Here is a 14,586-nt window from a genome sequence, read left to right on the forward strand (position 1 = left end):
TCCCCCCCCCCCCCCCCCCCCCCCCCCCCGTGAGGTCAGCCGGAGGCTCTGCCGCTGCGGCCGCCGCAGCTCAGCTCCCATTCCGGGGAAGCCTGGAACGGGGACTTTCGATAATAAGTGGAGCGGCGTTCGGGTTAGGGTCCGTGCTCTCCGCCTGCGCGGGGGCGAAGTGACCAGGGCGAGCAGGGGGTGCGGCGGTGCGGGGCCGGTGTCTCGCCAGCCGGAGGGAGCCCCGGCTGTGCCGCGCGACTCACTCTCTGGCCCTCGGAGCGCAGCAGCGGGCTGACGGGCGGCGGGACGCGGGGACGCGGCAAACAAGGTGAGGCAGGGTCCTGAAGTCGCAGGGGCTCCAGCAGCCACCTCCCCGCCCGCCTCCGGGACCCGGCGCGGCGAGGCGGTGCGCGGTAAGGAGTTGGGATCTGCACCGGGGGCAGAGGGACAGGGAACCAGCTGGGCTGTTTGCGCGCCCCCCCCTTTTTCTCTCGCGTGCGGGTGCGCGCTCATCCCTGCACCTTCTCATCCCTACCTCCCGGACTCGGAGGCTCCACCAGACGCCTGGGTTCTTTCAGCACCCCCGACCCCAGTTTTCCTTTGCTTCTTTGTTATCCCTCCAAGATCTTCTTGTCCGGGCTTCGCTGTCGCTGCCCCGATGATCTGGGGTCCCTCCGCTCGCTTCAGCCTCACTGTCTCTTGCCCTCCTAACAGTTTCGGCTTTGTGCCTCCCAACCCATCCCTCCCTCGGAATCTTCTAACTTGGGAGGCTTCGCTGCTGGCTCCCGAGTCAGGAGCACACTCCTCTTCCTCGAAGCTTTTAACTCCTCTCTGGACGCCTTCATCTCTGAATGTCTTGGCTTCTTTGGTTTAATCACAGTTGACTAATGGTTTTCTTGGAAGCTTACTGTCTAGCCTACGGCTTACTGAAATTGATGGGAATGATCTTCTAGTATATATATTAGCTAAGGAACTCAGAAGTTTCTTTCTAGGTTTCGGCAACTTAGTCCAAGAACCACAGCCGCTTGAAATGTATGCTATATATGTTTGTGTGTGTTTGTACGCAATTCTAGCACATAGCCCTAAATCTGATTCTTCCTCCACTGCTGAGCAGGCCTGAGAGAGAGAAAGAAAAGAGAGTGGGACTTCTGATGCCTGCTTCCATTTCTCCATCTGCAAACTGGGATGTTCATCTTTTACTGTACTCAGAATTCTAGCGGTTTGGGATAGTCACTCAAGTTAGTGTAGGCTGTTTATTAAGCACACGCATAGGAACTGAGAAAATCCGGGGTTTCAAACTGCGGTTGTTGGGAGGGCACCTGCCTTAATTTTTTTTTTTTTAAAGAAGCCAGAGTTTCTTAGTGTGCATCTGCCAATTGTATAAACCCTCAAGAAGCAGCATTTACAAAGCACACAATTAGAAAAGAGACTGCCTTGCTGTGGACTGGAGATTGGTTTGCTCAAGTAATTTCACGCAGTACCACTTACTTTCTCAGCGATGTCCAGTCGCTCCCATACTGAGGCTCATTTACTCACATCCATGCCGAAATTAGTGTGTGAAGAAAATTGAATGGAGAGGCTGCAAGTGGGGGCAGATACAGTGAATTAGCACATGCTAACGGTTGTGGCTGTTTTTTGGAAATGGGCTGTATCTAGTGTTCAGATTTGAAAACCGAGAAAAGTGAAATGATCAACCAAGCAGTTATGACATCGTTTTACACTTAAAAATAGTAGCTTCTTGAATTGCAAGTTTTTATTACTATCCTTAGAATGATAGCGTTGTCCGCTTGATATGTGATCGGGGGTTGCCATTGACACAATGTTCATTAACGGGCAGTAATCTCAGAAGAAACGGAGTTGGGAATGAAGGTAAGGACTAAATTTCACTGTCCTGGTAGCATTTGTTTTGGCAGTGAGACAAGGAATGTAAGTTTCTGCTGCAGCATCCAATGATGTATTTAGAAAATAGATGAGTAAGAGCCTCAATTTCCCCTGGTTTTAAAATCTGCACTTTTATAAGCACACTTTGAAAAGCATGGTGTGACTCTATAGTTTGAAGTTGAGGTTCTGAGGAAAGCAGTTTTTAGGAGAACAGTAAAGGCTATTGATTATCAGTTTAGTTAGATGGACTGCAGATGATTTGTAGTTTCCCTCATTTGTTTGATAAATTCCTGACTTCACTTTAGTTTTATTTAAAAAAAATGGAATAGAGTAGGGAAAGAGGATTTATAGTAATAGGCCAACCTAAATCTGTGATTTTCTTGGCAACCCATTCTGGAAAGACATACTAACTTGCAAACTGTTTCAAGGAAAACAGTTTGTATCATTCTGTTATTTTTTTTCCGTTTGTGATTATTATTGATACTAAGTCTAAGTTTAGACTGCCACCAATATGAACTATTTCTGTTTGCCAGAAAAAAAATAATGAAGTTGGTTATGAGTTCATCCTGAGCATTTTGCTTTGAATCTTTTCAACATGTCTCAATACGTATTTGATAAACCCACTTGGTAGACCTAGAGGTTATCAGACCGGGTGTTTCTGATGTCGCTAAACATAACTGCAGTTTGCTAATGAATTGTCTTCCTTTTCATTTTCTTTACATTTTACGTTACTTTTCTTCATGTAATTTGACTTAGAGTAGTGAAATGAGACTAAGCGGTTTTCAAATTGATTTTGATGTTTAATAAACTACTACAACGTCCTCAAAGTATTTTTTCTTAAATCCAGTGCTTGCAACAGATCTATTTTTACTGCTGTGAAATAACTCAACAATTTGCCAGGCATCATCAGATTTCAGAAAATGTAGAAAGATTGTGGAAAAATGAACAGCCCTAGAGAAAGCATCTCAAAATTAGAGGGGAAAAAAAGGCTGTTTTCAAGTTACTGACATTCATATCAATCAGCTTTTAAATATATTGTTCATTCATTCAGTGATTTATTTGACAAAATCTGTGGAGCACCTTGCATTTGCAACTCTATTAGGCATGAGGCCCTGTTTTGTTACAAGGCAGGATCCTTGCCCTTGTGGAGTCTCCCAGAGGCTGTGGTCCACCCAAGGATAGAGGCAACAAACCAGTAAACAAACGAAGATCCTCTCAGATTGTAGGAAGAACAATGAAGGAAATAAGTAACGAAATGTGATCTGGAGACCTGGGAAGGGCTTATTTGGCAAGGGTGGTCAGGAAAGGCCTCTTAGCAGCAAAGGTGACCTTTGAACGGAGACCTGAAAGAGAAGAGAGAATAGCCTACCTCGTGAAGAACAGAGAGACGAAGGAAGAGCCAAGGCCTTGAGGCAGGCAAACAGACAGCAGGGTGTTTGAGGAACAGAAAGCAAGCCAGGATGGCCAGCCCCAATGACATTGGGTGGGGGCAGTCGTTAAAGGTGTTCCAGAACCCCAGGGGAGTTGGATGATCATACAGGGCCTGGAAATGCTGAGAAAGAATTTGGGTTTGATTCTCAGAACAAGGGGAAGCCAGGGAAGAGTCTTTATGAACTACTTTTCTGTGGAAGGTCACTGGCTGGGAAAAAAATGTACTCAGTGGAAATAAGTAAAAGTGTGTTTTGCAGAGGCGGTCTGGCTACACAGTTGTTTACGTTAAGACCTGAGGATGAAAAGCTTTGTTTGATATGTATGCTAAATAAATAAGTAATTCGGTTCTTCCACTCTGCATAGATAAGGGGATAGGGGACTGGGAACTCTGAGGTGAGTGTGTTGAAAAGCAGTTTACTTTCCAGAGTTATATTGTCACCTGTGCCCTGAGGTAAGTTGTCACCAGCTTTATTGAAAATCAGACCACTGTTCAGCCCAAGAATTTGTTTTTCAAAGAATGATGTTTTATTTTCTCATAGAAATATGTTTCCTTTGGAAGGTTGGAAGTTTCATTTGAATATGAAAGAATACTTCGGTTTTAGACGTGGCATGTGAGATTTTTCAGGGGACTTTCCCATTTTCCTTTACTTGTTGCCTTCTCCAGAATTTTTTTAAAGTTTTTATTTATTTAAGTAATCCTTACACTCAACGTGGGGCTCGAACTCATGACCCCAAGATCCAGGGCTTACATGAATTTAGATTTGGTATGTATTTTGTGCCCTGAGCTCTTGCTCAGAACCACTCCAGCTTTGAGGTCTGGTTGGCCCCAAATAGGAATTCAGATGGTCGTCGACATTCCATAGGGGTAGATCTTAGTATTATGGGGCAGTAACTGCGAAATAATCTTCAGCAACTCCCGCAGAGAGTCTACTTCCCGCTCCTTAGCACTCCAGGACTCTGCGTGGTTTGAGCCACGCCGGCTGTCCTCCATGTCCTTATTATTCTCTTACACAAATCCTCTGGGGGTTTCAGCTGATTTTCCCCAGTTTGGAACTTTCCTGCTCAGCTTCATTCTTGGCCTCGAGTAGGTACGCAATGACTGCTTGTTGAATGGATGCCTTGCCATCATCTCTCTGAAAAGCCATCTCCTTTCTTTTCTATCATCGCAAATCCCAACAGCAGTCAAGGAACAGTTCACAACCCTTGTCCTATTTTACACCAAACCCACCGACCCGGTCTCCTCCTCTGGAGGTGAACGGTCATCACACACTCGCCACGTGTCACACAATTATGTTGATTTGGTGCCTGGCTACCTCCGCACGGGTCTCTGACTTCACGAAGGCGACCTGGATTTGTCTGGTTCGCTCATCGTTGTATCCTGACCACCTGGCATTTGGTATGCCCTCTATAAATAGTCGTTGAATAATGAGTAGACGCTGCCTTGTGATGTTTCTCCTATTATTGTTTTGGATACTTAAATCGTTTCATGCTGTTTTACTTTGCACCTATTTGTCAAGTGTTCTCAGGCAGTTTCTGAGAGGAGCTGGAGGACAGCTGTTACGAGCACAAGCTCTGGGGTTGGGCTGTCTGTGTTGCCATGTTGGCTAGGAGACTTTCTGGCTGTGGGACACTGGGCACGATGCTTAACCTCTCTGTACCTCCTATTTCTCATCGGGAAGGTAAGGATAATAGAACTTCCCTCTTAGAGTACTTGTAAGGATTAAACGAGTTACCTAAGTCCACGAGTCCTTGTTTGCAATTGTTAAAATTCGAAAGCTCTGACGACCCATAAAATTTTGTTTGGTAAGTGCCATCCTCAGATGGTGGCAAAATCTGACTTGAGCCACAGGAGGGTATTTAGAGTCTTTATTCTCTTCAGTGTTAATCTTTTTTTTTTTTTTTTAAAGATTTTATTTATTTATTTGACAGAGATAGAGACATCCAGCGAGAGAGGGAACACAAGCAGGGGGAGTGGGAGAGGAAGAAGCAGGCTCATAGTGGAGGAGCCTGATGTGGGGCTCGATCCCGGAACGCCGGGATCACGCCCTGAGCCGAAGGCAGGCGCTTAACCGCTGTGCCACCCAGGTGCCCCTCAGTGTTAATCTTTATTTGGTTTGGCTATAGAATTAGTAGTACGTGTAGGGGGTAGGGCCTCAGATCCGACTGGGGTATTACATAATATATAGTATATGCAGGTTATTGCCTCTCCAAAAGCCCGAACATGTCTGAATTTGGAAACACATCTGGCACCAAGGTTTTCGGATAAGGGATTGTATACGTCTCAGTAAAGTGCTTGAGTCAGCACCTTGCACGTAAGAAGTTATTGCTCTTGCTGCTGGAGATTAGAGAGGTAAATACACAACTGTCTCCTTCCCAATACCTTTCTCAGACTGGTTACCATGTAAATACATGCTGATTTATTCACGCAACGACTCTGAATAGAGGGCTGGCTGTGTGAGCCTCATTTTATCATAGGAAAACAGATATGGGTCATGTGACTGAAACGAGCCAAGAACTAGATCTCTCAATACTCTCTCATCAGGCACCATTAGGAATATTTATTTTATTTTTTGTTTTGCTATTGTTATTTAAACCAAAGCGTGCTTCTTTAGTCGGGGGAGGGGGAGGATTGAGTTAAGAATTCATTTAATATGATTAGACACTTATACTTTGCAGTTGCTAAATATTTATTGAACTCCTCCTGTGTATGGAAATCGGTATTAAAAGCATGAGAGAGGTACAAAACAAATGAGGCGTAGTTCCTGGTGTTTAGTGGTCCCAGTGCCATGCACGGTTACATGGGAACATGGTCGTCCAGTACAGTTCTTCCTTTTACTTTGTGAATTTGACATCATTAATATTAAAAATGTACAAAGGAAAACACAAGAGGCAATTGAAAACTTGTCTTAGTGTCCAATATATGGAATTGGTTTTTAATACCTAAACTACTCCCCACCCCCTGAAATACTTGCCCTATATGACATTCTGGCAACCTTTCGTTTCTAACTAAATTAAATACGATATGATTTTTATTGTCTTTCCTTATCAATATTTGTAAATCATAATTGATACATTTTCATTGTCCTTTTGCCTTTGTGGGTTTGGGCGTAATTGTATGTCCCAAAAGATTTTTCGGGAATGTTCTGTTGCAGTGGAAAACTAGTTCTTGAAACCATTCTGCCAGTTCGTTCAACAGATACGTATTTAGCACCTATTATATTCTAGGCATTGCGCTAGTTTAAGCAAATAGAATCTCTGTTCGGTGCTCTTTTCCTCAAGCTGGAGTACACTGGGTATACTGGGTGAGCAGTGTGGGGGTGCGATAGTGTGCCAAGGGAGCTACAGGGTACAACAGCTTGTGTATTCTTGAGGACTCTGTTTTACACAAAGATTTAGGAGAACGTTCTCTGGTGGCGAATTAAAACTGTTTAATAATATTTAAACAGACTTGTATACATTGTGATGTAGAGTGCAATATTCATATGAAAATTTGAGGTAAAACCCAGTGCTTCAAAGAAAGTCTCTGCTTGCGCAAGGTCCCCTGTGGTAACCCTGGGGTGACCCTTTGAAAAGCACCAAGGCCGCAATATGCTGAGTCCGTTCCTTTAGTCAAATGCCCAGACATTTTCATAGCCTTAAATTTTCATGATGACCTTCAGGAATGGTAATAGACATTAAATTTTTCCCATCCTTTTTTCCTAATTTCTTTTAGTTCAAGAGAACACTCTGGTTGTTTGATAATGGCCTAAATCTTAAAATGTGGTGAGTCCTAACAGAGTTCCTAATATTGGTGGGAAATAGCTAAGATTGATAGTGAAGGGCCTGCCAAGGGACTGGTCTTCAGAAGACAGGCTGTTAGAACACAATGACCATGAACTTAGAGCAGCACAACCGATGGGGTCAAAGCTTTGTCCCATCCCATGAACACTTGCCTATGTCACTGATTGAAGTTAACTCCTGCTAACTTTAAAGCTGCTTTCCTTTATAACACATACAGTCTACAGATTGCTTTGTTAATTGCTGGCTACCAACATGTTTAATAGTAGAGGAAAGTTGTCCAGGTTCATGTGCTGTGAGGGCAACAAAAGGTTTCTAGAGTTTTAGACGGTTTTGAAAAGGGGTGAGCAGTGCATTGGAGGAATGCCTGTTACCAAGCAAATGATTTGATTTGCCCCGAATGAAAAAGATGAAGAGAAAGGCAAGTGAAGAAAAGGAGTGAAAGTAACTGGAGTAAGTCGAATGCTAAATCTCTCAACTGATTTTGATTATTGCTGTCCCACTTTCATTGTTGTCGCCCCACTCCAGACACAGTTCACAGGGCCTGCCATTGTTGTATCGTTGTGTTCCTGCCCAAAGCTCATCAGGACACGCGTATAGAGGGGCGATTAAGGGATGGTTATTACATGCTGTGTGTTAAGTTCTTTTACATGTCACAGTTTTTCCGTAAAAGGGGATAATAGAGTTGTGGAGTTTTGCTTCTTGGTTCCATTTTATAAAAATAGCCATACTTTTCTATTTTCTGTTCTACTGTTAAATATTTCTCAGTGGGAAGGCAGTAGAAAGCAGTGGCTAAGATCTCGGGCCCTGGACTCATAGGCTTGGGTTCACAAATCCTGACTCTGCCTCTGGTTGCCAGTGTGGTTTTGGGCAACTCCATTTACCTCTCTGAGCTTTGTCTGCCTCCTCTGTAAGTAGTCTCATCTGGTGGTTTTAAGGATTATATGAACGAATGCATGTAAAGTCCTAAGCATAATTCAAGCTACATGGTAGATATTCTTATTATTGACCCTTAGTAGATTTAATGGCTTAAGTAGCTAAAACTTGGGGCATACTATAGGAGCTTTGCCACTTACATATGAACCAGAAATGTAAGGGAAAATTGTGTCTTTCCTTTATATTGCCTTGATCCCAGCGGGAATGATATTTTTTGAACATGTATCTCTTGAATAGTGAACTGACTGCTTAGAAAGTAACACTAGTTTTCTGGCAGACAAGAAAGTTTATGATAAGTGCTCGTTTTATTACTTATTCGAAGGCAGTATCACACTGAATGCAAGGAAGCTGTCAATTTTTTAATATGATTGACCCAATATATATTTAAATATGATAGTGTTTAGCCTAATAGGATTTAAAGGTTTAATCTTCATTTTGAAGGGAAAGGGAGATGCAGGAAAATGTATACAATAAACAGTGTTGTCTTTGAAATGAAAATTTTTGGTCTTCTGGTACTCAAAGAGGTCCTCTCTTTTCTTGATTTATCTCTATTCCAGATTTGAGGTCCTCACAGAAGAAAATATTGAAATATTTATAACCGTTAAGCCACTGGGAGGAGGGGTAACTCTGTTTGAATAATGTCTTCTATAGATTTTGAGATGTCATGGTTATCTTAAGCTTTTGTTATAGTTACTCTGGCAACAAATCAAATAAAACCTTGGAGATGATAAAAGTTCAGTAGCAGTTTTGATAAATGAATGGATAAGTCTAAGTAGATTATTGAGAGTGGCTTCCCGTGTTGGAGGGCTGGTGTAACCCTTTGGGTTGGAAGTACATGACGGTAGTGTTCCTGCGTTCCCCTGTTCTGGCATTCTTCGTTTCCAGTGTCAGACAGATGATGAGACAGTTGATCCTTGGGTAGCCCACTTGGTTATGGAATGCCATTGGTATACAGAAGGGAATGAACCAGGAGACACGTTGCTCAGGTAACAGTATATTCACTGTATATTTTGTGATGATTATTATGATAATATACGTTCAAGCACTTGAAAAGCCTGGCTCACCATATTTGTATTCTATTTGTATGATATTTGTATAATATTAGGTATTGAGTGTTACCTGCATTGATAGTCATCATGACCAGCATCATATTTGAACTCGAAAAGGCAACATTCAAAAGTATCTGTAGAAAAATTAGACTTATTCTGTCCTTAGGTAATAAGCTCAAACGTGAAGGATAATGCCATTGACTTACAGAACAACTTTCTTTTGAAGCACGGTTAATTATTCTTATTTTCTTTACTTCAGTGTAGTACGCACCGTGAGGTTGAATGGCTTGCAGAAGGTCACGTCGCCTGAGATGGAGCTAGGAGCAGAATGCAGGGCCCTTGGTTTTTAACGAAGTGCTTTTTCAATAATAATGTCAAAGACTTGTTACCCAAAAGATTCTTTCATGTTTCTTTCTTTTTTTTTTTTTCCTTTAAGATTTACTTATTTATTTTGAGAGAGAGAGCGAGAGTGAGAGTGCGCAGGCTGGGGGGGGCAGAGGCAGAGAGAGTCCCAAGAAGACTCTGTGCTCAGCAGGGAGCCCCACGTGGGGCTCGATCTCAGGACCCTGAGATCATGACCTCAACTGAAACCAAGAGCCAGAGGCCCAACCTACTGCGCCACCCAGGCGCCCCAGATTCTTTCATGGTTCTCGTCTTTGAGTTGACAGGGTGAACCCAGAATTTCAGCAGTGGAGAGTCTGACCATATTTTGGGACCTGTATAACTTCTTGCACAATTTGGCATTTAGCAAAGTGAATTTTGGGTTTATTAAAAAATTTTCTAAGCACTTTTAGCATCATAGAGGTGTTTTATTTAAACATTCATGAGCAAGCATTTGCTAAGTAATTGTATGTAAAGCATTCTACTAGGAGGAAGAAAATATATCCAATATCCTGAAATATCCTATAGTCTAGCAGGGGCAAAAGAGAACATGAAGCAACCTGATATCAACCAATACTAATATTTTTTAAAGATTTTATTTATTTGTCAGAGAGAGAGAGCAAGAGAGAGCATAAGCAGGGGGAGCAGCAGGCAGAGGGAGAAGCAGGCTCAACACGGAGCAAGAAACCCGATGCAGGACTCGATTCCAGGACTCTGGGATTATGACCTGAGCCAAAGGCAGACACTTAACTGATTGAGCCACCCAGGTGTCCTAGCCAACACTAATATTAATATCAATATCAATCAGTAATTACTAAGTTATCATAGCACCCACTGTGAGTGCGGCACCATTGTAAGTGCTTTATATGCATGAACACATTTAAACTATGTAACAATGCTATGAGGTAGTGACTTTATTATCCCCATTTTACAGATGAGAAAACTGAGGCACAGAGAAGTTAGATAACTTCCCAAGGTTGCACACCTAATAAGTAGAAGAGCTAGCATTAAAATCTATACAGCCTAGTTTTAGAGTCTGTGTTTTTTAACCACAATGCTTCCTTTTTATTCCATGTCTGACAGGGGACATTATATAAGAGCATGATAGCTAAACAAGGCATGCTAGAAAATGTTCTGGATAAATACAGAGAGAGGAAGGATCAGAGTAGGGTGTTTAAGTTGGCAAGCTATTTTGAATAAGGTACTTTTGAAGCAGCTCTTCTTGAAAAGCAAGGAATGTATTCTGAATATTTTAATGCCCAAAGCTGTGTGCATGTATGTTGCACGTGTATGCACAGGGGCACACGCGTGTGCGTGTTTGTGTTCATTTTGAACTAGAAAAAAATTGCAAGGGTAAATCAAATGGAGAATCCTATATATTGACAGCCTATCATAGCTCTGTTTTTGTGTACACTACAAGGCTCCACAAATATGTTTTTAAAACTATGTAACAACTTTATAGAGCTATAATTTAACTACCCTATAATTGGCCCATTTACAGTGTACAATTCAGTCAATTCAGTGGTTTTTAGTATCTTCACAGAGTTGGGTAACCATTACCACAATCAATTTTAGAACACTTTCATCACCCCAAAAAGAGAAATAGGTGTTTTGAAACAAATGTAGCCACAAAGGGAATGGACGTAACGTGTCTGTTGGTACTACTGTTTTTATAGCAAAATGTTCAGAGATGCCTGCTCAGTGTAACTGAGATCTTATGCCATTCTCCTCAGTGTAGTTCTAACTTGCTGCAGAACGCCTTCTTTTAATTTCATTTCAATCACTGACTAGTCTTTTAAAGGATTATATATTTATCTGACTTTGAATTCTGAATCCATGTTGATTATGTAGATTTGCTCGTTATGTACTTATCACAAGCATGTGGATATTAGTACTACATAACTAAGCCAGGCTTGCATTTAAAAACAAAACTGCTAAAAAAATAAAAACAAAACAGCTAAACTCGCTAGTGTGAATGGCTCCCTCCTTGTCTACACCTGCTTCTATAGTGTGCAGGAGCCAGAGATACCTGAGAAATGTTACGTGTGCATACTGGCATTTTTTAATATTTCTAAAGATCATGCCTGACATAGGTTAGTAATGGATAGATGGCGGAGATAAAAGTAACACTTGCCTTTGGCCAGGATATAGAACTGGGATGGTGTGTTTTGGAAAATGTCCCGTAAAATGTGTTCCGCGATACTGTGTACATGTATTGCAAAATAACTGGAACTTAAAAAAAAATCAGAAGATTTTTCAGCCAACTCACACTTGACTAAAATATAGTCTGTTGTTACAGTCAACAGTGGGAGTTACCAAACCAGATATCCGTGTGCGGTGCAGGAAAGGTAGGCTAGTCCCAGTTCTCCATTAGAGTAATAAGCTATAGTCAGTGTTAACTGTCCAGCTAAAGAGTGGCTATTTACTTTTTATTATTAAAAATAATCTTTGAGGGGCGCCTGGGTGGTGCAGTCAGTTAAGAGTCAGACTCTTGATTTCAGTTCAGGTCATGATCTCAGGGTCATGAGATCGAGCCCCATGTCAGACTCTGCACTGAGCACAGAATCTGCTTGGGATTCCCTCTCCCTCTCCCTCTTCACCGCCCACTAGTGCTCTTTCTCTCTTCTTTCTGTCTCTCAAATAAATAAATAAATCTTTAAAAAAGAAAACAAAAACTAATCTTTAGACATAATTAGATGTCTCGAAGAATGTAGCTATCTTTGTAAATGAGTTAATCTTGGATTGGTCTCTTCCTACTTCTGATTTCACCTACTTTTTCTTTCAGAATGATTTTGTAATGTTATTTTATGCTTCCTCCGTAGTTTTTTATGCTTATTATATACTTGAAGTGAGTTTCTTTTCAGGGGCCAAAGTAGTTTCATTTGAAGTTAAAGTGACTTGATTCACTCAAAATGATTTGCTGTAAATGTTAAGTGTGTGTGTGTGTATACATATATATATATATATATAATTTATATAAAATTATATTTATATATGTATTTAAACTGAACTATAGTTGACATAAAATATAATATTAGTTTCAGGTGTATAACATAGTTATTTAACAATTATATTCATTAAGAAATGTTCACCAAGGTAAGTGTAGTTACCATCTGTCACCATACAGAGTTATTACAATACCATTGATTATATCCCCTATGCTGTACTTTTCCTCCCTGTGGTTTATCGATAAATGGAAGTTTGTACCTTTTAATTCTCTTCACCTATTTTGCCCATCCCCCCAAACCCCTCTCCTTTGGCTACCACCAGATTGTTCTCTGTATTTGTGAGTCTGTTTCTGTTTCGATTGTTTGCTTTGTTTTTTTAGATTCCACATATAAGTGAAATCATACGGTATTTGTCTTTCTCTGACTTATTTCACTTAACATAATACTCTCTAGGTCCATCTGTGTTGTCCTGAATGGCAAGATTTCATTATGGCTGAGTAATATTCCAACACACGCTCCACATCGTCCCTACGCACTCATCTACCAGTGGATATTTAGGTCGCTTCCATATCTTGGCTATTCTAAACAATACTACAATAAGCATAGAGGTGCCTGTATCTTTTTGAATTAGTGTTTTGGTTTTTTTGGGTCGATGCCCTGAGGTAGAATTACTGGATTGTATGCCATTTCTATTTTTAATTTTTTGAGGAAGCTCCATACTGTTTTCCAGAGTGGCTGCACAAGTTTGCATTTCTACCAACAGTGCACAGGTGTTCCCTTTTCTCCGCGTCCTCACCAACACTTGTTTCTTGTCTTTCTGATAGCATTCTGACAGGTGTGAGGTGGTATCTCATGGTGGTTTTGATCTGCGTTTCCCTGATGATGACTGATGTTGAGCATCTTTTCATGTGTCTGTTGGCCATCTGGATGTCTTTGGAAAAAAGTCGATTCAGGTCCTCTGTCTGTTTTTAATCAGATTATATCTCTTTTTGGTGTTGCGTTGTGTGAGTTCTTTATGTATTTTGGATATTAACCCCTTATTGGTTGTACTATATGCAGAGATCTTTACCCATTCGGTACATTGCCTTTTTGTTTTGTCGATGGTTCCCTTCATTGTTCAAATGATTTTTAGTTTGATGTAGTTCCAGTAGTTTATTTTTCTAATGTCCAAGAATTTGCTACTGGGTTCAGTCAGTTAAGCATCTGACTTCGGCTCAGGTCATGATCTCAGGGTCCTGGGATCGAGCGCCATGTCAGCTCCATGCTCAGTGGGGAGTCTTTGTCTCTCTCCCTCTGTCCCTCCTCCCACTTGTGTGCTCTCCCTCTCTCTCTCTCAAATAAGTAAGTAAAATCTTAAAAAAAAAAAAGAGTTTGCTACCTGTGTTTTTGTTTAGGAGATTTATGGTTTCAGTTCTTACATTTAGGTCTTTAGTCCATTTTGAGTTTGTTGTTGTATATGGCACAAGAAAGGGGTCTAGTTTCATTCTTATGCATGTAGCTGTTCAGTTTTCCCAACGCCATTTATTGAAGCTACTTTCTTTGATTGCATATGCTTGCCTCCTTTGTCTTAATTGACATTATAAGCGTGAGTTTTTCCTGGGCTCTTTATTCTGTTACATCAGTCCTGTGTCTTTTTTTGTGTCAGTACCGTTCTGTTTTGATAATCACTGTAGCTTTGTATAACTGTTTGAAATCTGGGATTGTGATACCTCCAGCTTTTCTATTTTTTTTTTAAGTTTTCATTTAAATTTCAGTTAACATGCAGTGTACTATTAATTTCAAGTGTATGATGTAGTGATTCAACACTTCCGTACAATACCTGGTGCTCATCACAAGTGCACTCTTTAATCCCCGTCACCTATTTCTCCCATCCCCCCAGCTACCTCCCCTCTGATAACCCTCGCTTTGTTCTCCATAGTTAAAAGTCTGTTGCTTGGTTTGCCACTCTCTTTTTGTCCCCTTTGCTCATCTGTTTCATTTCCTAAATTCCACATGAGTGAGATCATATGGTATTTGTCTTTCTCTGACTGACTTATTTCACTTAGCATAATACTCTCTAGCTCCATCCATGTTGTTACAAATAGAAAGATTTCATTCTTTTTTTATAGCTGAGTAATATTCCATTACACACACACATACACATACACACACCCCGATGTGTGTGTGTGTGTATATAGTTATATATATATATA

The 14,586-nt window shown here is 41.1% G+C and overlaps 1 protein-coding gene across 4 annotated transcripts in view; it reads left to right on the forward strand.

Annotated features, from left to right (window-relative positions):
- Nucleotides 1-32: 32 nt before the first annotated feature.
- Nucleotides 33-14,586, forward strand: part of KLHL13 (kelch like family member 13) — a 191,656-nt gene continuing 177,102 nt past the window's right edge. For 3 of the 4 annotated variants that reach the window (XM_040628861.1, XM_040628847.1, XM_040628865.1), the window contains exon 1: nt 33-319. The gene's annotated coding sequence lies outside the window, so the exon portion shown is untranslated. Of the gene's footprint in view, nt 405-14,586 lie in introns of all 4 variants that reach the window. The other variant, XM_040628854.1, reaches the window with a different exon arrangement.

Source organism: Ursus maritimus (genome assembly GCF_017311325.1).
Source record: "Ursus maritimus isolate PB19 chromosome X unlocalized genomic scaffold, ASM1731132v1 scaffold_X1, whole genome shotgun sequence".
NCBI lineage: Eukaryota > Metazoa > Chordata > Mammalia > Carnivora > Ursidae > Ursus > Ursus maritimus.